The sequence below is a fragment of the Nymphalis io genome, chromosome 9 (assembly GCF_905147045.1).
Source record: "Nymphalis io chromosome 9, ilAglIoxx1.1, whole genome shotgun sequence".
Taxonomy (NCBI): Eukaryota; Metazoa; Arthropoda; class Insecta; order Lepidoptera; family Nymphalidae; genus Nymphalis; species Nymphalis io.
In genome coordinates this window covers 9,758,773-9,784,245 of record NC_065896.1, presented here as the reverse complement: position 1 = coordinate 9,784,245, position 25,473 = coordinate 9,758,773, and the positions used below count along the sequence as shown (strand labels likewise).

At 30.8% G+C, this 25,473-nt stretch overlaps 1 protein-coding gene across 2 annotated transcripts in view; it reads right to left on the bottom strand.

The window, feature by feature from the left end:
• Nucleotides 1-25,473, bottom strand: part of LOC126770621 (uncharacterized) — a 99,344-nt gene that overhangs the window by 17,941 nt on the left and 55,930 nt on the right. The window contains exons 1-2 of one of the 2 annotated variants that reach the window (XM_050490113.1): nt 18,081-18,094; nt 3,123-3,173 (exon numbers count right to left, since the gene is read on the bottom strand). The gene's annotated coding sequence lies outside the window, so the exon portion shown is untranslated. Of the gene's footprint in view, nt 1-3,122; nt 3,174-18,080; nt 18,095-25,473 lie in introns of those variants that run through there. The other variant, XM_050490112.1, reaches the window with a different exon arrangement.

Here is a 25,473-nt window from a genome sequence, read left to right as displayed (position 1 = left end):
GAATTATTATAGAATACCACCTTGTCAAGGAAATATATTGTTTGATGTGTGTTCTCATTAATAAAAGCGATAAATTACTTATACAATATCTAATACATTTTTTTATGTTTCTTTCTTCTTATAAGTCTTATTTTTTTATTCGGTTAGGTACCACACACTCATCTTATTCAACAGCCAAACATCAATACCATTGCATTTCGGATTGAAGGGTAAGTGAGTGTGTAAACTCCAGGCACAAGGGACATAACATCTTAGTTACCAAGGTTGGCGCCGTGGCGATGGTGTGGGATGATTAATATTTCTCACAATACCAATGTCAATCAGATGACTCTTTTCCTGCCTTCAAATCATAAATTAAAACAAAGTATACAATTAAACATTTGGTCTATTTCCATTCTCATAGTTCGATGAAACTGTAATTCGAAACAATCTTCGAGATATCAGGCGCAAGACGCAACGCTTTTAAATCCCTTTCGAGTTACAGCGATTTTCCCAACTCTAGCTTTAAATAACCTCTTGACAGAAAAGCCATAGATCCTAATTGACACGTCCTGTGATATGAACCTCGGGATTTACAGCCACCAAAGCTAACGACCCAGAACGACTGACAGCGCCGCGTTAATCCTATTACAATAATAATAGTAATAGTTCTGTTAAGTTCGCGATCATTAAAATAGCCTAAAGGTGTTAAGCAACAAGGCAATTAGTATTTTAACTGTACTCTGCCTCAAACGAAGCCTCTAATAAATTACCCACTTCTCGCTCTCATAATCACGTATGTTGTAAACTATAACTCTTGTTTGGAATTCTAATTGCTACCGTTTAAAGTAAACATTTATTTTGTACAAGTTGAGTTATGAATAACAATCAAACGGATACATCGATTGCTTAAACTAGTGTTTGTCCTTAAAATAATTTCTATAATAATGGGTAATATATATTTGCGTTAACGGTTGTAAATTCTCATATGCTTATTGTCTCGTTTCGATATTATTACTCATTAATTGTGAGCTTTCTAGTTATTGTCTATGGTTAATTTGTTTTTCCTGTGTAGGCTAAGGTGTAAATTATAAATACTATGATATTTATGATTATACAATATACTTATTAATATGAATTATATACATGAAGCGAAACTATAATAATAAATGGAAGTTCAGATAATTTGTCTCGACTAAGACATAAATAGCTGAAAATGTTACTGGTGGTAGGGCTTTGTGCAAGCTCGTCTGGGTAGGTACCACCCAAAACAGCATTATTTGGTATTGTTGTGTTCAAGTTTGAAGGTTGAGTACGTCTGCTTAATTACAGGCACAAGGGACATTACATCTTAGTTCCCAATGTTGGTGGCTCATTGGCGATGAAACGATAGTTAACATATCTTACAATGACAATGTCTATGGGCGTTGGTGACCACTTACCATCAGGTGGCCCATATGCTCGTCCTCTCCTACCTATACTATAAAAAAGGCAAGATGGTAAATAAGTGTAATTTTTATTCTTAAGTTTGAATTTTGTAATTAGTGGGTCCTTTTGGGGTTTTTTTTGGCCGAAATACATATATTTGTATTCGAATGCATAATGATAAATATCAGTCCGTTCAAATATTATAATTGTCCTAAGCTCGATATATATATTTGAATTACGAATAATTATAAAAACAAACACCTAAACTTTATCATGTTCTCATTTACACACTAACGAGATTGAACACGTTATTTAAATTTACAAACAGTTACAAAAATAACCGACACACGTAATAAACCTTTCTTTAAATTCTCATTAACGAATAACAATAATTAAAGCAGGCATCGGCGTGATATCTTTACGTTTCTTATATGGGGAAGAAAGCGTGACGTAAACGGTGAATATATATTTATAACACCATAAAGCCTTGAGCAACTACCTTATATATTATAGCATACTAGCTGGATCTAGCGACCCCATCAATTAAATATATTTATCACAAGTCTACCGTAATTTATATAAATGCTATCTCCATGTCAAATTTCATTACAATCGATTTAGTAGTTATAGCGAAACAAAAAGATAAACATCATTAATTTAGAGATATTGGTTCGAGTATTCTAATAATCAACAATTACTAATGCTAAACACTAATTTCTTTAGGAATTATTCATTCATTAAGGCATAAGCTGTGCTTGTTCAAGCCATGATAAATGACTAATATTGTTATTATTAATATTTTTATTTTTGCCTCAAATTTAATTTGAAACTTGTCCTAGGAATTAATGAAAAAAAAACCAGCCAGATCCGAGCAAGTCTCACATAATTGTATCTAGGCAGTGGGTTTTCGTAAAATTACTGCAAAAATACCATAATATCAAAGAAAACACATTAACTCTTTTCAACTTATAACAATATATATATATTTCTTTTTCTTTCTCCCTTATTATTACTGGGATGTCGTTTAGTCAATCAACGAAAACAATGTTTCGCGCCAGCTGATAAAAACAAGTGAAAATTCGGTGACTAGCAAAAAGGGGGCATCTTAACATTTAGAAGTCAGATTGATGGTTGAGTGATTGTGAAGGTAATAATAATCCAAGACTTAGCTTAGAATATCATTTATATAGCGACCGTCATTTGCCTAACTAAATTTTCTTGTTAGCGGTCGGTGGAATCCCACCCAAAATAACTAAGAGGGATTTCCCCATGAAAAGAACTCAACAAAATATACAAAGAATAAACGACGAAAACTGTCTGTTAGATTTATTCGTTACAAATTTTCAGGTGGTAAGTATTCTATGTCCTTTTTTGAAAACCTGAGAGCGTGTATATAAAATTTCATAATGACCGCTTGTATAGTTACGACGCGAAAGGGTAACAAGCAATCATATTCACTCACACATTTATAGCATTAGAATTCAAAACATAATTATGTTTGGAATGTGAAATGTTGCCATCTGATATACTTTTTTACTATAAATATTAAACTAATCATTAATCGTATTGATGATAATGAAAATGATGATAGTTTTGCCTATAGAGCGTTAGCCTTTACTGCAACTAATAAGGTTTAACGATAATATTAAGTGCTCTGGTAATATTCTAGCTTTCATTTCTATGAAATACGTTCATTCCTGTTTTTATTTACTCACCGTTTATATCGGTAATGGTGGCTTTCTCAGAATTGGTGCTCTTTGATATATCTGAAAAAAAAATCTTTTATTAATTACAAAATTATACTTCTTATGGTTAATTTAATTATGATTTTATAATTGTTTCTCGTTATCAATTGATTAATATTATTGCAATGAAAGTAGTTTTTTTTTTTTTTAATATAGTAGGAACAGTCGGCAATGTAGCAAAACAAGTACCTAATTGTAATCCTGGTTATATTAGATTATTATCGATAACTATATAATATAAAATACGTTATATCCTATATCCCTTATGCCTATTACACTATCTCACTTAGGGTGAGTCAAACACCTTTATTTTTATTTAGATTTATAATTCATGAAAGGATGAAGGTATCGGATGAAGATGTGCCACGTGTGTATTGCCCACTTTGTAGCAACGTGGTGGACTAGACTTCAACCTTGTCCTCAAGAGGAAAGACGCCGAGCAATGGGATATAACGAACTTGTATAGCCAAAGTGCATTGTTCAATTGTATTTAAGATATTCGTTTTGTTAAAAAAAATGCATAGTAAACGCACAAATCGAATAACTTTTTCTTGGGAATCCCTTAGAACATGAACAAAATTCTTAGAAATATGGCGTTATATGTGTCATCAAGAGGAAAAAAAATAATTGCAACATAATTGCGTTATATCCAGTTTAAACTAATACGTAGCAAAGCTATGTTCGGTTTTTCAACGCGTGTAGTGCATATTTATATGTCACGACAGATTAAACGAGATACATATATATCTGAAGTTATTAGACTTCGACGCCGTTTGACCGAGCACCATGATGTAGGTATATACTATTTGCATGGAGTAGACTTTTACAATAATGAAGTTGTAATGCCTAACTTTCTAACATGAATAACTTGACATTCGAAATAAGAAGACAAAACATTAAGTAATATATAAGTGGTATACGAGGTCAATTAGTAAGGGTTAGTTGGTTATACTTTTAAAAATCATAAAAGCATAAAAGCAGTGATATAATAAAACGTAATTAGAAATCTTAAAAAAAAAAACCAAAACAATTCATCTAATCATTATTAACTCACGATTAAGGTAGCTCTTGTATTGTTATCAACCATTCAATCTATCGCGGCGAGGCATTCCTGTTATGAAATTACGAAACAGATTGCTTTGTTGATCAAACAAATGATCGAGACACTGCCTCAGCTTCCGTATGGCGGAGAATCTTGTACATTAACGAGATAATAATGAATGACCATAAGATTAGATCATTGAATATATTGAAAATTATTTATTGTCTTACAATAGGTGAGACTCACACCTTTGGAATAATGTGACGCATTTTTTTAATCCACTCCATTTCATTACTTTTGGGAACGCAAAGGCATCGTACATACATCTTTGATGTAATTCTGAATCGGATGATAAATTATTATTATGTACTGCTCCGCGCGATTTCACTTATAATCTTTATATAACCTTTCTCAATTAACTATCTAACGCTATTATTTTAAATCGGATTGGTAGATCCTTAGATTAACCCATCAGATAAATAAACCCTTTAGCTGTATATATTAGTCTAGTATACATTATTCCTGTAATTATTTAACGTTCATGTATGATGTTATATTTTGTATTGTCTAATGGCTAACTTCTAAGGTCGCAGACTCCGAGATCCTGATTCAAAGCATAGGTCGGCCCAAAAACTAGAATCATTGGATTTCGGTCGAGAAATTGAGAATTTCGAGTCAAGAGTGTTTACACCTCCGTGCCTCGAACAGCACGTAAAGTCCTGCGCCTGAACACTTTTGCATTTCGATAGTGTCGAATTTGCCGTCCAAACCTAAGGTAATCCAGACATCTTTTGGCAAGGATGAGACTCTGGTTGTGATTTTTGTCAGTTTATATTAAAGTAATTGTATTTAATTTATTCTAAGTGTGCGATTCATTATGAAGGCATTTTGTATGTTAAGTACAGTAATCATATGTGTATATTATGGCAAGCTTATACATCGATTAATCAGTTAATATTTTATGTAAATGATTTTTTTACTTTAAGTCCCGTTGGTGTTACTAACTAGGTACAGTATCATTAAAACTAATTACTTAAATAATAACAGGTTTGAGTTGGGACAGTGCAAAAAACTTTACAGACAAAATCGGACCATTGTCTACTTTGATTGAGTTGTTAAAATGAATCTTTATGCTTTTGTATTAATAATTGTTCTTACATGTTTTTATGGTATAGTTAGGCGGACAGGCAAATGAGCCTTTTTTTTTTTTTTATAGAATAGGAAGGCGGACGAGCATATGGGCCACCTGATGGTAAGTGGTCACCAACGCTCTTAAACATTGGCATTGTAAGAAATGTCAACCATCGCTTACATATCCAATGCGCCACCAACCTTGGGAACTAAGATTTTATGTCCCTTGTGCCTGTAATTACACTGGCTCACTCACCCTTCAAACCGAAACACAACAATACCAAGTATTGCTGTTTTGCGGTAGAATATCTGATGAGTGGGTGGTACCTACCCAGACGAGCTTGCACAAAGCCCTACCACCTGATGTTAAATGGTCGCCGTCACCCATAGACATTGGCGCTGTAAGAAATATTATTCATTTCTTACATCGCCATTGCGCCACCAACCTTGAGAACGAAGATGATATGTCTCTTGTGCCTGTAGTAGCACTGGCTCACCGTTCAAACCGGAACGCAACAATGCTAAGTATTGCTGTTTAGCGGCAAACTGTGATGTACAATAAAGAGCATTTGCTTTGAAAATTAAAATAATGAGTTTTTAAGTTCGACCGAATTTATCATTCCATTTTCAATTACATCGATGCTGGACGGTACTTTTGTCTTTCCAAGAGAAAATGAAAGATAGTGAATTAAAAAAATTTATTAATTAATGCTTATTATGTAAACGCTTTAAATAATAAGTCATATTCTAATTTTCCTTTATAAATCTGTCATTGATATTATTTCTCCAAGGATCGCTGATTCGTCACTTGCAATTAATTTCCGGCTTATGTGGGTTTATTGAACTTGTTATTGCATGTCTTATGACTAAAACAGTTAACTACCATATTTTATTGTTAGTTATTGATTGCGCACATTTGATTCTTTAAAAGCAATACAAATTGTATGTAATTTTTTTTACTTTGATTTCGGTATAAAGACTAATAAATTCGATATAATTGCCACTAATAATGAATATAATATGCGTTTAATTGTATACATAAAGTATAACTAGCAAAATGATTAAACTTTGTATTTCCGCGAAAATAGCAACACGTAAAGCCATTGGTTCTGCGCCGGATCACATTCTAGATTGAATAAATTTTCTTAAAAATTAAGAAATTCGTAATATAATCCGATCTATTAAAATAAATATATAATCTCTAGGACAGATAAGTGAAAATACATCAATATAATTTTCTACCGTAATATCATCAACATAAATGACGACCCAATAGTCAATAGTAAGAAACCAATTAAAAACTAACAACTAGCTAATAAACGGTTTGTGTGGAGCTGCCTTTAGACATAGTATTTGCATGTCCTTACGATTCATAAACACCGTTAATTTCATCTCGCCCACATGTATATTTATCTAGCTTATCTCTTTCTAAGCATTCATTATATAATTATAAAAATATACATCAATCATGTATTATTAATTATGTTATTTTAAGAGTACATTGCCTTATTGTAATTTGTTATAGTATTTAGGTTGAAAGTTGAATGACAAACAAACAGTCGAAGAAAAGATTAATTCATCGTCTACGTATTTTAATTATGTCTATGTATCTCTATTATAAATGAAGTCTGTTTCATATAAAAATATATCTCAATAAGTTTTTTTTTTTCATTCCTTTGGTACACATTATAAGCATTTGCTTTACTTGTTATTTCTATATAATACGTCTGTGTAATTAAAATAATTCGAGTTTTTTTTAAATTGTGCCTTATCATTCCCGTGCCTTAGCGTTCCCTTTGCATTCCTCAAAACAAACAAAACATCATACATAAGCCGCTTTATACAAAAGTTGTCATTGTTATTTTTTAAAATAAAAACATAATGCATGTTTTGTTCGTATTTTATGCGCTTACGCACCGTCCAACCGATTGAGTTGAAACTTTTTTCAATGATTGTTGGCACTTGTATAGGATTCTGTCATCCCATCAACGTACTATAGGTACGTGTGTCCATTAAAAAAAAACTTAATTTGCAATACTTGATAAGTAATACATATGACTGCATTAGTTTACGCGGCGCACGCCATTAAGCCCCTGACTCTTAAGCTTATACATATTTTTTAATTTTAGTAATCCATACTAGAAACTAACGGGATTCGTTAAACAATGCTTTGTCTTCTTCTTTCGAATGTCAAATGAATAATTTTAGAAAAAGTAAGCTCAGTGTTTAACTAAACAGCCAAAAAGTAACGTTTATAATTAAGGTATATAGTTTATGATTGATTATATTTATTTCACGCAAATATTATGTTAAAACTAATATATAGTACGGTCGAATGGGTTGTAAATAATGATTTTACATTATACTTTTAACGAACTTCCGTTTGTAAAATAACAAATTATAATTAGTAAATAAGTAACTGACAAGAACAACAAATATATTGTTGAAGAAATATATTATTATTTTCTAAATTTAAATCTATATATATATATATATATATATATATATATATATATGTATATATTTTTGCATTTACGTTTATACAATGTGTGTATGTATATATCATATTGACTGTCTCGTTTGTCTAGTAGCTTGATGTAAGGGCACAGACCCGGAGGACCTGGGTTCAATTCCCAGGTCGGGCCAATTAAAAGTTATTGGGTTTTTCTTTCAGAAATTAGCAGCCCGGAGTCTGGAAGTTGGAGTGTGTACATTCCCGTGCCTCGGAAAGCACGTATAGCTGTTGGTCCTGCGCCCGAACTTTTTCCGGTCGTGTCGGATTGCTGTCCCATCGGATTATGAGAGTAAGGGAATAGAGAGCGCACCTATGCTTATGCACACATTTCTGCACTATAATATCTCCTGCGCAGTTGGCTAATCTCTCTTGAGATTGGCCGCCGTGGCCGAATTCAGTCTGTTATTATACAAGCGAACTCATCATAAAATCTCCTAGGCTGTCCGCCCGCCAAATTTGTCACAGTTACTCCTTCCACGACATAGACGGTCACTAAGAACGGATTTAAGCAAATCCAATCCAAAATACATTTTTATTTCTACCTACCTGTGCAAAGCCGGGTCGACTAGCTAGTATAGTATATACTCAACAGCAAACAACGTATAATGGAACTTTCACACTAACTATGACCGATTAAAAAAATCTTTATGTAATCTGTGACTATTTTTACGTCTATTTTAAAACTAAAAAGAATAAACATTTAATCAACCAAGCATGCAATTATTGATGTAATCACCAAGTTATCGGTGTGCAGGCTAACAGAATCTCCTATGGTGAATAATTATCGTTTTACCGATTTTCTTAGCACGAGCTAACGTGTCCGGTCAGGGACCAATTCTACTAATTTATAACTGTTACGACTCTTTGTTCTCTATAAGCACTAATATAATCACTTTGATATCCCCTCATTCATAAGCGGTTAGAGTAAAGTTATATTATTTTTGGCTGGATGAGGCCCATTTTGGCTGGGGCGTCTTAGGCTGATGCCTTGTAGGCCTAGGCATCAATCGGGGCTGTAGACACCACAGTTGATTGTGACTGAGAGTCGATTCTACTAATTTATAACGCTTACTATACGATTTATTTCCAACCAACTTCGACCGAATCGTAATTTAATCGTGGTCTTTATAGAATATAAAAATAAGTAAAACGATAAAGTGAAAATTTCTTAGTAGAATTGGCTCCCAGAAATCATTCCGGTACTCTTGTCTATAATTGATTAGGGTACGGCAATTAGGCGGAACAAATATTTTGTGAAGGAAGCAGGTTTTATATTCGTGTTTGTTTTATTCGTAGAAACTATTTGTTTTATATACATTTTTCACAGTATTTTTTATACAATAAAATGAAGGATGAGGAAATTATTAAGTTTTTATTTTTTTTATATATTTTTATTTTCATGCGATTTTTTGGCTAGTTTTACGCGTTAGCATACCTAATAGTCTTTTTAGGTATTAACTAAATTAAAAAAAAAGTATAATTTAAATATCGATAGACAATAATATGATGGATCAAATCATTTCAGGAAAACAATTAACTATTATGATAGATGGAAGAAGCGATGACAGATTGATAACAATATAATTTTTTTTTTTAAGGAGAAACTTTTGTATTTTCACATTTCTCTATTAAAATTAAATATAACAATTAAAAAAAAAACAACAATTATTCAATTACTATAAACAGGACCTGTTAAATGAACAGATAATCGCTTGCGAATCGGTTACGCTTTTACAATATTCGGAAACGATTCTTTGGTTCCGCGTTAAATTTCAAATTACTATGTTACATCATAGTAACGTTTGCCGACTATTACGACACCATTTACACGGGAGTTACGACTACTACGTACATACATATACATATATACACATACATAATTATACGTAGTGATATTATTATCTTCCAAATAATCCCTTATATACAATCCTAAACTTTTTATTCAGATTTCTATAAAACTATTTATGTCATTTTACCATTTCTTCTTTTTTAATTTGTGATTTAGCTGCTGTAAAACATCCTTGGTAATTAATTTGTGAGACAGTAAATAGATATACAGGTACCTAATGTATGGGAAGCAATATCAAGCGATTTGTATTTTTTATATGAAGTTAAGAAAAAGTTTTCTTCAGAAATATTAATTATAAGAAGAGTTTCAAGAGATTTTAAGGCTTACTATAATAGCATTTTGTCCATATGTGATACCTTAGGCTTCAATATCATAGTATTTAAAACGGGCTTAGTTTGATTCGAGACCAATATATAATTTATAAGAAGCAAATGCATTTGTTTAACCTCAAACTTTTTTCCAAAATAATTTTACAATACTAAATTAGTAAGTCCTAATAATCCAAAAAGGTTCACACGCACCAAAGTTATAGCAATCCGGATAAATCCAGTTAGATAGCAGTGCTTTCAAGAGGCAACAGTATCAATATCAGCTATACGATTTATGTTCATCCAGAGTATTGCTCCATTTCTGCTATCGACAGCGCTATCGTTATTGTGACTATTTTCTGAAGTCACGATAGTATCACTAAGCTGTCGGTAGTTACTATTATCATGCAACACTATTATATTTGAATGACTATTTTAGATAAATTTGTTTTAGTCGAAACCTATACATTGTGGGTTATTTTATTATATTCAAATTCAGTAGATAATAATTAAATTGCTGTGTGAATCTCGTACCTATAATTAATACTATTATAACCGATCTATAGGCTTTTAATTTATATACTGTAAATACAGCAGTTAATATTTCGGCTTGGGGAGTGCGTGTGCTTAAATTCATAACTTCATCAAATTTACGTAATTAGCCCCGCCGGAATAACCTCCTGACGACTGTATGTACTCCACATTACTGGTGGTAGGGCTTTGTGCAAGCTCATCTGGGTAGGTACCACCCACTCATCAGATATTTAACGCAAAACGGCAGTACTTGGTATTGTTGTGTTTAGTTTGAAGGGTGAGCGAGCTAGTGTAATTACAGGCACAAGGGACATAAAATCTTAGTTCCCAAGGTTGGTGGCGCATTGGTGATGTAAGCGATCGTTAACATTTCTGACAATGGCAATGTCTATGGGCGTTGGTGACCACTTACCATCAGGTGGCCCATATTCTAGTCCACCAACCTATTCTATAAAAAAAATATCTATTTCCATTCTATATTAGTGCGATAAGGTGACAATATAATAAGAACGGAGAGAGGTCATAAGAAGAACAATTTTTATTATAATAAGTAATTGATTGCCAATATTTCGTTTAATTTTTATTTAACCAAACTAAGTTTGATCTAACTAAGGCATTACACGAGCTATTTAAACCTATTTATATTTTTACTTCTGTTAAACAATTTTATGTATAACCGAATTATTTTACATATATATATTTAAAAAAAACCCGCAGAGTTTCTTTCGCCGGCCAATCTCAGGGCTGGGTGTTTCTTTTCCGAACATGTGATAGTTTCTAGTTTGACTACCAATAAGCAAGTGTAATGCTTCAATGTTGGTACCTTAAGGTAATTTATAAAATCAGAATCAAAATAATTTATTCAATAAGGTTGCAATATCCATACACTCGACTAGCACTTCTATTTAAGTGTATGTTCTTTGCTTATATATTTCCAGCTACAAAGTATCGCTATTAATAATGATAATTTAATATACATTAATGTTTTAGATTACTCTTACGATGAATACCACACGTATATGTAATTACACTAATTATCAGATTTAATAGTTGTTCTAATTACAATAATAGGTTTATCGTGCAATGATTCTAATTGTGTTTTATAAATACATATTCAATTATATGCTATCTTTAATTAATATGAAACTTCATAATTAAAATTGTCATACTTATATCAACTGTGATTGCACACACATGAATTTGTCTCAAGAAATGTTATAATCTTCAGTGTATCTATTCTTATATTAAATTCATTATTATTGCATAAAGGATTGAAAAAATATGTTAAAAGAGAATATGAATCTAAATGACTCTTTTATTCTATAACTTTTTTTATATGACTTAACTCTCTCCATTTGTGTGGGATTAACTTGTATTGTTCACTTAGTGATTCGAACGCGTGAATCTTAACCGATGATCGTGGGTTCAAACCCGGGCAAGCACCACTGAATTTTCATGTGCTTAATTTGTATTTATAATTCATCTCGTGCTTGACGGTGAAGGAAAACATCGTGAGGAAACCTGCATGTGTCTAATTTCATTGAAATCCTGCCACATGTGTAATCTACCAACCCGCATTGGAGCAGCGTGGTGGAATAAGCTCCAAACCTTCTCCTCAAAAGGGAGAGGAGGCCTTAGCCCAGCAGTGGGACATTAACAGGCTGTTACTGTACTGTACTGTACTGTTCACTTACATGATCTGAATGGCCAACGAGACCGAAATCTTCAAGAGAACATTAAGTTGGTGTCTAAAATGTAATTGTTTGTATGTCTAAGTAGATAATAATTATAATTAATTTAGTCGTCATAGCTGAAGTCAAATCTTTTAATGAATTCAGAATCGGTACACTTTCTTAAGACTGTCAAAAATCTAATATCAACTTTGATAGAAATACCGGAAAAAAAGTAAGTAAATAAAAGACATTATATAATTTTAATCATAATCATCGTTGATCGATAATTGGGTTCGCAATAAAATTAATAACATGCTATTTTTATTTCCAATAGCTTGGAGGCGTAAAATTTACTCGGAAGTAATTCGAAAGTACAGTTAACACATAAAACCATTAACTTTTTTAAGATGAATTCTTGAAATTGAACAAATTAGTGAACTTTGGATTAATTAAAAAAATATTTTTACTTAATCGTAAAATACTAATGTAAGACTCATCAAGAAGATTTATAGCCATGTAAAGCACGTGATTAGAATGCCTTCTCACGATGTCTGCATTAATTGATTTAAGGTTTCAGTTAAGTCACTTTACCGTAATACCCTAAGAACAAATAAGTAAAAATGACAACAGACATGCGTGTTATAATATACTTTTTTCACTATTATGACAAAAAATATAAAAAATGCTATTTCTTATTTTCAAACACATCAGATCTTATGGCTGCAATGTCAATTGATTTTATACCATATATATATATATATATATATATATATATATATATATATATATATATATATATATACCATTTCATTATTAATTTTTTTTGCAGCGAATTTTGCGCTTGGGCAAGACCGTCTGGGTAGGTATAGTGGGTACTAATTTACACATTCTACCACAAAACAGCAATACTTACATAAGTAACATCCTTATTCCCAAGGTTTGTGCGTTGGCGATGTATGGATTGTTAATATTTCTTACAATAAGAACATCTATGGTTGCGATTATTAAGGGCGGTGGTAACCATTTACTCTCAAATGGCGTATGTACCAGACTGCCTATGTATTTGAAAAAAAAAGACTACACAAATCACACGTAGGCAAAAAATACAAGTGCGTGTGTGTGTGTGTACTACCAGCGTTTTGATTCTACTAGATAACATTTCCAACATCTCTATTCTAAGGTATCCCCCTACTTAATTGTAGCTGGGGTTATTATATGCAGAAATCCAAGCATTCCTTGCGAGATATGTTTGTTCATTAGGAAGTTCAGTGTACTGTTTTATACTGATAATTCCGGTAGACATTATTTGTATTTGGTTTATTTCTTAATTAGAATGCGCCTGGGAAATTGGCAATCCTTCATAGATATCTTCTAACGGAAGTACCTGAGAGATATGTACTTGTGAAATTTATTTATGATCTCCGCTCCTTGGGAAAATTGAAATAATATTTATTACTAACTTGTCATAGTCGGGGACCGAGTAAAAAACGTGTTTCTGTATTTCATGCAGGTTTTACTGACAATAATATATTATATGGAACGTAACGTACAAATTTTTAATGCATATTTTATCCTTTCTGTTAAAGATTTGTCAAAACGTCATAAAAATAAATATTTACAATGAATATTCATATAAGTATTCGTTTTTAAATATATTTTTAAAATATACGAATAATCGAAAACGTAGGCTTCATTTTTGATTATTCGTATTTATATACGTGTTTATCAAATCCCATTTTTCCGTTTAGAAGAAAATAATCTAAAAATAAATTTTGGCGGATGCTTGTCGTAAAACTACTTTCTATGTTAAATTCATACGACATGACATCAGTAGTTTGGGTTCTCATATTACGTCATTCAATAAATTACTATTAAAACTTTAGATAGCAATAAATATTATATTTGTTTTTCATGTATATTAAAGTTACTTTCATAAATATATTGAAATATTTGTCATTTTTTTTAAATTATATCTACATGGAAAAGTTTTGTTTCATGACTCATTATCAAACACTTAAATAAAAGTGATTTATTTAAACGAAAATCGTTACACATTACTTAATAAATGAAAAGAATAATAATTAAACACAGAAAGAAAAATCAAAAATAAGTTTTTAAAATCGACATAAACGTCAATTAACACGTAAAGCTACCTTAAATGGCGATGCGTTTTTGTGATATGTATCGTTTTATATGCAACTGTAATGCTGTGTAAGTGAAATTAAATAATTTATATGTAATGCAATTTCCCTTTTCGTATGAAACGAGTCGAGACATAAATAGCCTCTTCAAAAAAAAAAATGTCATTACGACATTTAAGATAGTACGTTATGGTTTCGTTCGAGATTATATCATTTATACATAAGGTACACAATACAATAATTTATATATTTTTTTACGATTTATATATTTTTAAAAAACAATTTTAATAAAAATGCTACTTTAGCGCCCACATCTTTTCCATCTTTTCGTTTTCTTTTCTTGTACATTTATAACAAATAACAAAGTTATTTGTTATAAATGTACACGGAATGAGCTAAGAAATGAATAATATGGATTATATTTAAATAAATATTATTCATTTAAAATAAATTCAGATTTTATTGTTGTTCACCAAATTGTATGATATCACCAAATATAAAGTCATTTGTTACACAATGCGACACCATCGTTTGAGCCGCTGACTGAAATCCACTGGTACTTCACTTGGAATAGCGTATTTGCATTAAGGGCCCTCTGATAAAGGGTCTGAAACAGCAATGTGTAGATGATCTATTTTTAATATATTTACGTTATTTGCACAAATAACGCAAATATCAATAACGCGTTTCAAAGGAGTTACTTTTTTCGTTAATCATTGCTATCATTATTTTGCGAATATTTTGGACATATTTCATTTATTTAAGGATTCGACCTTTGTGTGGATGATGTGTGCCATTTTAGGAAATTAAAGCGATAAACACGTCAAACTAAGTACAGTATCGTCTTAAAATGCTGTCTCTTGTATATATTATAACGCTGGCTTACTCACTCCTCAAACCGGAATCGTATTAATACGGATGAATATTTGGCAGCTGAATAATCAATAATTGAGTTGTACCGTAGTAAATATGTATCTGTGTGAATTAATACAACTGCAACTGGACAAAAATAAAATATGATTTTGCTTATTAGGTTTTGTTTGTTGTGATAGTACGAATGCCATTAAGTATCGAATTTTAGTAAAATATTTTCAATTTATCATATTTTTAAAATCATAGTTACTTGTAAACGACTGGACCAAAAGTACAATATTAATTAAATTAAAATATAAAAAAAAATACAAAAGAACCCTAACGAAGCTTGATTGCCCAGGTACTAAATAATATAAGATTAATGAAAAATTTTTACCTTTTAAAAACAAATGATTTCCATCACAGATGAAGGTTTAATTTAGATACTTTAATCGCATATTAAGCAATGATATTTTGTCAGATCTTATTTCATACATCACTCACGAAATATTAAAAAACTGATTTACGATGATTAGCTATTTTGATGCTTGTTTTGATGTCTTCTGCGTTGAGTTTGGAATTGGTCGTTACTGAGCTATAAAATTTTGAATTTCATTTTAAATATCAGGACATTAATTAAACGTGAATCTCCAATTTTGATTCAATTTCATTATTAAGACTAATATTAGTTAGTATGTATTAATAACTACTTACAGTCCGTTAATGTCCCACGGTGGGCTAAATTTATTTAGTGTGTAATTCGTTTTGGCTACAATTAAATTTCAATAAGATTTATATTTTAATTAACAAAACAAAGACAAATCATCCTAATTCATTTACCTCGCAGTATCTTTAACAAAATGTTAAACGTACTATAACCAAAGGCTTTATAACAGAACGAATACTAATTACTGAGGACATACAGTATAGCATTATTAATCAGAGAGAAAAGGGCTAAATATTGAATTTCTATGTCCAAACCAATACCCAGCCCAATATGGCACTAATGTATTCCCGGCATAACGAAATGCAATCTATTCAGATAAAGGTATAAATCCTGCACGTGGAACCAGATATCATTAGTGGTTACCCGAACGGGACACAATGGTTATAGATGCCTGTATCACTTGAAATTGTGTTAGGATATGCTAATATTTGGTATTTTAAGGAATAACTGTTATGATTTGTTGGATTTCAACTGTGTTTCCGATACTAAGTTATGTTCATCAATTTTATAAATAAAACAACTATTGTTTTCAGGTTGATATCTGGCTGAATTTACACAATGAGAATAAAGTTAACCATTTTTTTAAAACTATTACTCTTTCAGAGTGCTACTTCTAAAAGTCTGTTTCATGATTTTTCAGCAGTACAGTAAGAGCTCTTCTTCTAGCAGCGTTAATTAGCTATATTTATGTACAATTTAAGATCAATGTTGCCATACAAAAATACACAAGTAAAATTAACATTTAAATTAAATTGTTTTTAAAGTTATTTTAGTATCATAAATTCAGAGAATATCTTCATTTATATTTTCATTAATTTAATTTACCAATTATTTAATAATTATAAATTTAATATGTAACATTTTATATGTAAAATAATAAACGGTGTTTAAGAGTTTACTTGAACACATAGCCCTTAATTATGACGCACCTACGTAACGGTTCTGATTGGAAGTCGGACACGGGAAATGTCGTGTAGCTGCCGTATTTACATTTAAATTGAGTAGGCTTCATTGTCAACTGAACTGATGTTAACAGGGCACTGGGCACGCGAACTAATCTGAACTAAACCACTGCAAACCACTTCACTATCGCTGCAAAAGCAAAGCGATATATTGAAAGCTGAGCAACGACTAAGCTTGGATGAACATTATACTAATAATATTAAAATTCTTTATAAATTATTATTAATTATAATACTACAATAATAATATAACAGATATAATAAGAATAATACAACTCTTGTAGTCTTATGAATATTTAATATATATGTTTTACGTGAATTACAGATTTTTTTTATTTTTTTAATATTACGTTAGCTTATAATTTATATATATTTTGTTACAATATTTTTATACAAGCAATAAGACGATATTTTTCCTAATATATAACGTTGGGATCCTATTTGGTAAAATAAAACAAAATTAAATTTATAACTTTTAGTTAAATGTTCTAATTGGTCAAAATTAAACCTTTGTTTTACAGCTTTGAGTGTATATTTTAGAATAGAATATAAAATATTATTTAGCATCTGATTATATGTTTTTAAATTAGATCATAAATTAAACTATTGACTAAATAAAACTAGATTGACGTTAAGTGGTCACTTTCGCCAACAGCGGCATCTAAGTCATATCTATAAAATCTAGGTATCCCTTGTACCTGTAATTATATTAGCTCACTCACGATTCTGACCGGAACACGGCAATATAAAGTATTGCTGCTTGATGGTAGAATAAATAATGAGTGGGTGGCACCATCCAGTCGGACCCGCATAAAGTAGTACTAATATTATGAAAGTACCATGAAAATGAGGATATGTGCGGGTGTTTTTAAATAATCCTTCATTTATTTAAAAAACCGTGATGGCCCAGTGGTTAGGACACAATAGAATTTTCATGTGCTTAATTTGTGTTTATACTGCAATTCTCGCTCGACGGCGAAAGAAGATATCGCGAGGAAACTTGGATGTGTGTGAAGGTCTTCTACAAGTGTAAACTGTATTGGAGTAGCGTAATGGAAAAACCTTCAAGCTTCCAAACCTCTCCTCAAAAGCAACGGTCGGCTATGACCGCTTAGCCAACCTTTACGTTTTTGTTGAAAATTATTTAAAGAGAAAACTAATATTTAAAAAAGGTTTCTTTTTAAATATCTTTACCTTGAGCTCGTGTGCCAAATATATCTTCATTAATATACTTATGTCTCGTCTGTATAGTGGAAAGTCACCTTAAACAAGATTTATTAGGAGCGGACTTGATGTGGACAAAATAGGAATAATGACGCAAAGCTGTCGGACTAACTTTACTGTGAACGTTCTTGCCTTATCTTGTCCAACAATAGGTTACATGGAAACACAGAATTAAATAGATTTACGAGTGGAAGTTATCTTAAATGGTTTATTTAGTAACAAAATGTTTTATGTAAATGTTTACATATAATAGAAATGTAACGTTAAATGGTCTGTATTTAAATAATCATCGCTTAACGATACAAGTCAAAAATGATATATTACTTCGGACACTGTTTGAAAGTATCAGATTTTCAAAATATCGCTTGCAATTTTTGTCACACTACAATGTACAATGTTAATATTATTCAAGATATTTTAATTTTGCCCACGTTTCGTCAACTTATGAACATGATCGCGTCCGCTATAGCTACTAAACTTGATAAAAACTACTGAATGAAGCTTCATAACCCAAAGATTATCTCGACCGACAAAAATGACTTTTGCAATTTAGTACGCGAAGACTTAAATTAACTTAAATTAATTAACTACGTGAGAAATAGAGAGTACACCTGTGATTGCGAGCACACTTGTGCACAATAATATGTCCTATTATAACAGTTAGCTAGTCTCCCGTAAGATTGCCCCCCATGGCCGAAATCGGTTAGGAAGACATTATAATTTTGTAATTTTAATTCAAAAAACTTAATATTCATAATCTACAAACGTAAAGTCACAAAAAACGATTATCCAAAATGATCAATATCAAACTATCTACCTAAGGTAGATAAAGGCAGATAAATTAGCCTACAACATGGTTCGAGTAATAATATCACCATGTTTTCCTATTCGCGTCAAACTCACAATATCATTGATGCAATAACTATTGTGATAATTGTTAACTAACTTGTGCGAATTAACGTTTAAATCTATTAATTTACAACTCAATTTTATTAACATAATTCATAACAAGTAAATGCCTAGTAGTTAAACTATAAATATCAACTATTAACCGCGGGCGCATCTGATAAATATATGTATGAATGGAAACACCCCCTGCGGAGGATACCGTCAGCACAAAAATGATGCGATCTTTTTACATTTTTTTTTTAAATGGTTTTTTTTTAAACATTAAAATGTATATTATGTGGATCGTATCTAATGACTGTTATAAAATAAATTTATCATTAATAATTTTTTTTTCATTTTGTTCATAATTCTAAAAAAGTTATTTAAATTTTACATAATACAAAATTGTGTGACTTCGTTTGGTAACAAAATTGCTTAAATTCATAACATTTTTCGATAATAATATGGTAGGTAACAGCAAATTAGATTACATTAATTTAACAGTTAAATTTTATTCTAAAGTTTGTGTGAGTTTAAAAATAATAAGCATACATACAAAATCGAAAACAAATTTGGATATTGGTCGATTATAACATCAAAATTTTATCATTCTACCTCGCATTACCTACTGTACATTAGATAAATAAATTGTTAAAGAAATTAACTTGAAACTCGGTAGGTTCGTAGTAATACATCAATTTCTGGACCCCTGTCGACATAATGCAATCATTCCAAGATTGATAAGAATCAAAGTATAGGCTCGTTATTTCTAACCTCAATCGTATTAATCTAAGTCAGGAAGCGCACGCGAGACAAGTGATTTGAGCTTACTTATTTATTTCTACGATATATGTGTGCGTTAGTTTGTGTCGAGATAGCTAGACAACAAGTGGATATTAACAAAATCGAACTTAACTCTAAACATTTTATGTTAACATTCTTTGTAAGAAAGATATTCTGACATTTATTGAGCACGTCTAAAATTTTAAACGAATTTAGGCGATGATATATAATAACTTGAAGTTAATATTCTGCTAGGCTTTTGTGCAAGCCCATCTGGGTAGTTACCAACCACTCATCAGATAATCACCAAATAGCAGTACTTATTATTGTTATGTTTGTTTTAACAACAGGCACAAGGGACATAACATCTTAGTTCCCAAGGTTGGTGGCAGTATGGAATGGTTAATATTACTTACAACGCCAATGTTTATCTATCGGTGGTGATGGCCAATTACTATCAGTTGGCCTATTAGCCCGTCCGCCTATTATTTTATATAAAAAACACAATCCGACTGTGCAGGAGATAACATGTATATTCGCTTATGTAATTCGGTAATAAAAAAAAAATGAAAAGGCGCAAAAGAAATTTAGCACAACAGTAATAATAATATATTTGTTTTACATGTGGTCGTGTGTTTCCAAGGTAACTTCATGACTGTGTTATAGGTAATAGCCGATCGATATACATATATAATTTTAAATAAATGTATACAAAACCAGACTTGGCGGGAATCGAACCCGCAACCCTGGAGCGGAAAACAGAGTCACTGTCAACCTCGCCAAGAGACCAGTCAGTGACACATGTATCTCGACCAAGTTGCGTTATCAACAGGAAAAGGGCCTGTTACCAATGTATATATATAAATTATACTTGGAATATATATTCATTCTAATTAAAAGTAGTCAACATTTTTACCCAACAGTGAAAAATTTTCTGCCTACTATTTAAATTCCTTTTTATTAATTTTAATGCTAACTGTACTAAGAATAAATAAGCTTAAGTGAACTAAAAGTAATATGTATTTAGAAGCGGTTTGTGATAGTACGTTAATTTCTGAACGCCCGTCAACATAATGTGATCATCCCGCGATAGCGATTGATAAGAGTCAACAAAAGTATTGGTTACTCGTTAATTTCAGTCTGAATAGAATTTATCTAACTCAGGAAGTGTATTAGGGTTTTCTCGTTTATAATATTTTGAGACCTAATAAATATAAAAATATTTATTAGGTCTTATCCTGGATCACAAATATTTTTAACCTTAATTTCCAAATGTTTTGTTTTTTATTTCAAAAAAAAAACATTAGTGTTCGGAACAATTGTTTTAACCTTTTTTCATAACAGATATATATAGTAGAAGATATATATATATATATATATATATATATATATATATATATATATATATATATATATATATATATATATATATATGTAATAGATGTAATAGAACAATCAATGTATTCCTTTCATTGTAATCATTTAGAAACGTTTAAGAGAACAAACTAAACAATAAAACTCATTTAATTTAATTTAATTAAACGATATACATAAAGGTGCTGCTGTGTACTTAAAACGCTTCTTAATACTTAATTGTTAACAGTAAATACTGCTACAATTAATAGTATTAACGGTTTCAGTAATCATTAATTAAAAGACAATATATTATTCAACTTTACTAAAAAAAGAGTTAGTTTTTTTCTCTTGTAATTTATTCAAATAATTTGTCATATCAATAACGGTATTTTTTATTATAATTATATTTTGCAACTTGCAATAATCAATGATATGACTATTAATATTATTTGAAAAAAATGAATAGAATAAAATAGAATACACCGATGATCCTCATGGGTTCAAACCCAGGCAAGCACCACTGAATTTTCATTTGGTAAATTTGTGATTATAATTCATCTCGTGCTTGACGGTGAAGGAAAACATCGCCTGCATGTGTCTAATTTCACTGAAATTCTGCCACATGTGTATTCCATCAACCCGCATTGGAGCAGCGTGGTGGAACAAGCTCCAAAACCTTCTCCTCAAAAAGGGAGAGGAGGCCTTAGCCCAGCAGTGGAACATTCACATGCTGTTACTTTTACTGCTACTGTAATCATCAGATAAACAGACAAGTTGTATAAATATATTGAATTATTATTATAATAAAAGTAAACTTAATATATGTATTTAAAAAAAATTGATCTATGAAAAGTTACTTTTGACAACCCTACCAAAACTTGCATAAGTTTAAGCGTATTTTAGAGCGATTGTTTAAAAATATCGTACATGCGAACGAAAAATATTAAAATAGGTATTTAAATATGAATGAAACCAAATTAATATCACTTTAATATTTTTGTAAATACTAATGGTAGTTACATAATGTTATCAGGTCATTGAATTATACTCATATTGAACAGACCCCTGAATCCTATGTGATACATAATATGTTATGTCATAAGTATGCATAAATATTATTTATTATGGAAAACGTGTAATAGGAGTTGCAATTTATTCACAAATCGTAAATTTGTCAAAGAAATGTCTAGTTTCATTTTGCATAAAGAAATATATTTTAGTTTATTATATAAAGGTCTAATATGTACATAAATAATAAATTTTATTACTTACAACAGGACCCACTCAGCGTTGACATATCGCCATGTTGAATACGAAAAGTAATGTTATTTTTTATTATTATTAAAATTATAGGAATAATAATTTCTTATTATACAAAAATATGATCAATAACTTCCAATTTTATTTGCATAAATATATTATGTGTGTGCATGTCAAATAATATTGGACCTAAACTGTGGTTAGATGAATAATTACTAAATTAATGATTCAGTCTTTTTGGTCAAAGTTTTTATGGTCACCCTAAAATCGCAGACAGTTCTGAATTATATCGTAGTATCTCGCTTGAGCTGAGAGGCACTCAATTAAAGTATCGCTACGAATATTAATTGGTAATAGAACTTCGACCAGGGCCACTTCAGTAGGTAGCACCTAATTATTAATTTTGATATTTTAAGTCACATGGTTATTGATGTAATGACTGTAAGATGATAAAGCCTATGATCGGAGGTAACTTATATCTGGTGCAGCAACAGACACATGTCTGTTAGTTAAGGTCCTCCAGACCGACTTCGGCCACGGCACCCAATCTCAAGAGAGATTAGCTAAATGCGCAGGACATACTATAGAGCACAAGTGTGAGCGCAAACACAGGTGTACTCTCCATTCCCCAGATCATAATCCGATGGGATGGCAATCCGACACGTCCGGAAAGAGTTCAGGCGCAGGACCAACGGCTTTACGTGCTTTCCGAGGCGCGGTAGTGTACACATTTCCAATTTCCAGACCCCGGACTGAACTGAGAATTTTCTTACAAAAAAGCCCTTTAGCGACCCGAAAAACTTTATAGTGGTCCGACCTGGGAATTGAACCCAGGACCTCTGGATCAGTGGCCTTATATCTAGCCACTAGACCAACGAGGGAGTCTGTTAGTTACAACTATTATAAATATATAATACAAAATATTTAGCTTTACTTAACTGGTTCAAATTAGATAAATTTATAAACTAATCAATAAGGGGAGTTTCCAGATAATGATGAGCTAACATAATAGTATTTGTCAAGTGAGAGTTATACCTTCGAGCGAATAGAAATGAAATTGGAAATAACGAGGTGAGGGAACGTGACGATCTCGAAGAATGCGTCTAGAGAAACATTCTGCCTTTGATGGATAAATTTTACTCTCGATATGCAATCGAGTAGCTTGTTTACGAGAAACATTTTATTGAACCTAAATCTTTAAATAAGCTGTCAATATTTGAACATGAAATGGAATTTACAAAGAGTAGATGTCAATTGTTTAAAGTTAATAGTATTAGTATATAAATTGGCGAATATTTGGTTCTTTTGGAACAGAATTATGCTAATCATTGATATAAGCCATTTATTATAATATACATTTATTTACGTATATTTCATTAATTAATTTAACAACGGAAAACATTATCGTCTTGTGTAATCGATTTCGATAGCCGGATCGATTGGTTAAATCGATTTTCTTTAGTAAATCATTTTTATACCCAACCATTTGTTGAAATTACAATGAAGAGTAACCACACGTCTGCAATGTCCATTCTAATAATTTCACTTGAATAGAAATTGTTGCCTTTCCACCAGATTCAATTTAAAATTGTATAATTATTTTTATTACTAAACAATGGACTATGAGACACTAAATAATGATATTGCACTACTAACTTTATCGCTCACTTTACGATTGGAATAAATTAAATTATAATGTAATATTATACTAAGAAATAGCACGTGAGAAAGTTAAAATTATCTGTTTGGTTTAAATTTCCGAACGAGTAACTTTTTAACACGCAAAAATAGAATACGAATCGATTCTCAAATGATGTCTTCCTGGCCGATTTCTATAAAATCCAATCTCAAGAGAGGTTGGCCAACTGCGCAAGACATATTATAGTGTATAAGTGTGTGCGCAAACACAGGTGCACTCTCTATTCCCTCACTCTCGTAAACTGAAGAAACGATAATCCGACACGGCCGTAGAGTATTCGGGCGAAGGACCAAAGGTTTTCAAAATATTTTTATCTTTAAGCAGACTGTGCCGTGTAAGAGTCTGAAGGTAATTAAATAATTTTACGGTATTTATAATATTTAAATACATTTCTTATGATATCGTTAATAACAGGCTTATTACAGTAATAATTTAATGATAACGATTATATGTTGTAAAACTGTCTACTTATGTCATTTTAGATAAATCTGTTTTAGAACCGTTTGATGAATATGAACTAATCTGAATTTAATTTCATTCTAAATAATAACTTCCAATACTCCCAAAACCTTAATTAGTATAAAAACTAAACAAACATAAAATATGCAATTACGATAAAAATAAACGTTCACATTTTGATTGTATACACATTAAACACTTTTAATGTTGGCGCCAATGCTTACCAACTGACATTCCAATCATCCAAGTCTACATTTATTTCATTTACCAACACATGTTACTGGCTGGAAGACTTTTTATAAACTAAATACTTAATATCGATAGAATAAAACAAAACTTATTTAATAATAGCGATTACTAAATAATTTCACAGTATAACATCGTATTATACAATTTAAAACTCAATGCGTTAATAGTAACGTCTTAATAAAAATGTAAAAATACCAATTCAGATAAGTTTAAAAACCAACTTAATTATTAAAATTACTTATTCTCAGGCTTTCGTAGAACACAAGACAGCGAAATGTGAAGCTAATCAATTAGGCCAATAATTTTATCCGATCCTTATATAATTAAGATAATATCGTCTTTATTGATATATTAACAAGTACCAATTTAAATAAACACATAATTGGCTGTCACTGAGTTTTATATGTAATTTTACGTCATTTTAAAATTAACTTTACACGACTAAAACATTGTAGTTTTTTTTTTTGTAACACATTTTATAAAGTTAAAAATACTGTCGCTTTATAATTTATTCATTTGCGTAGTGTTTTATGCAAATTGTTTTATTCATTTAAATTTAGTTGTAAACTATAAAAAAAAACATTAACATAAACTGTAGAAAAGCTATCGTTGTTATATTCATAAATAAAAAAGTAATGCATGTTTTGTTCGTATTCTATGCGCATACGC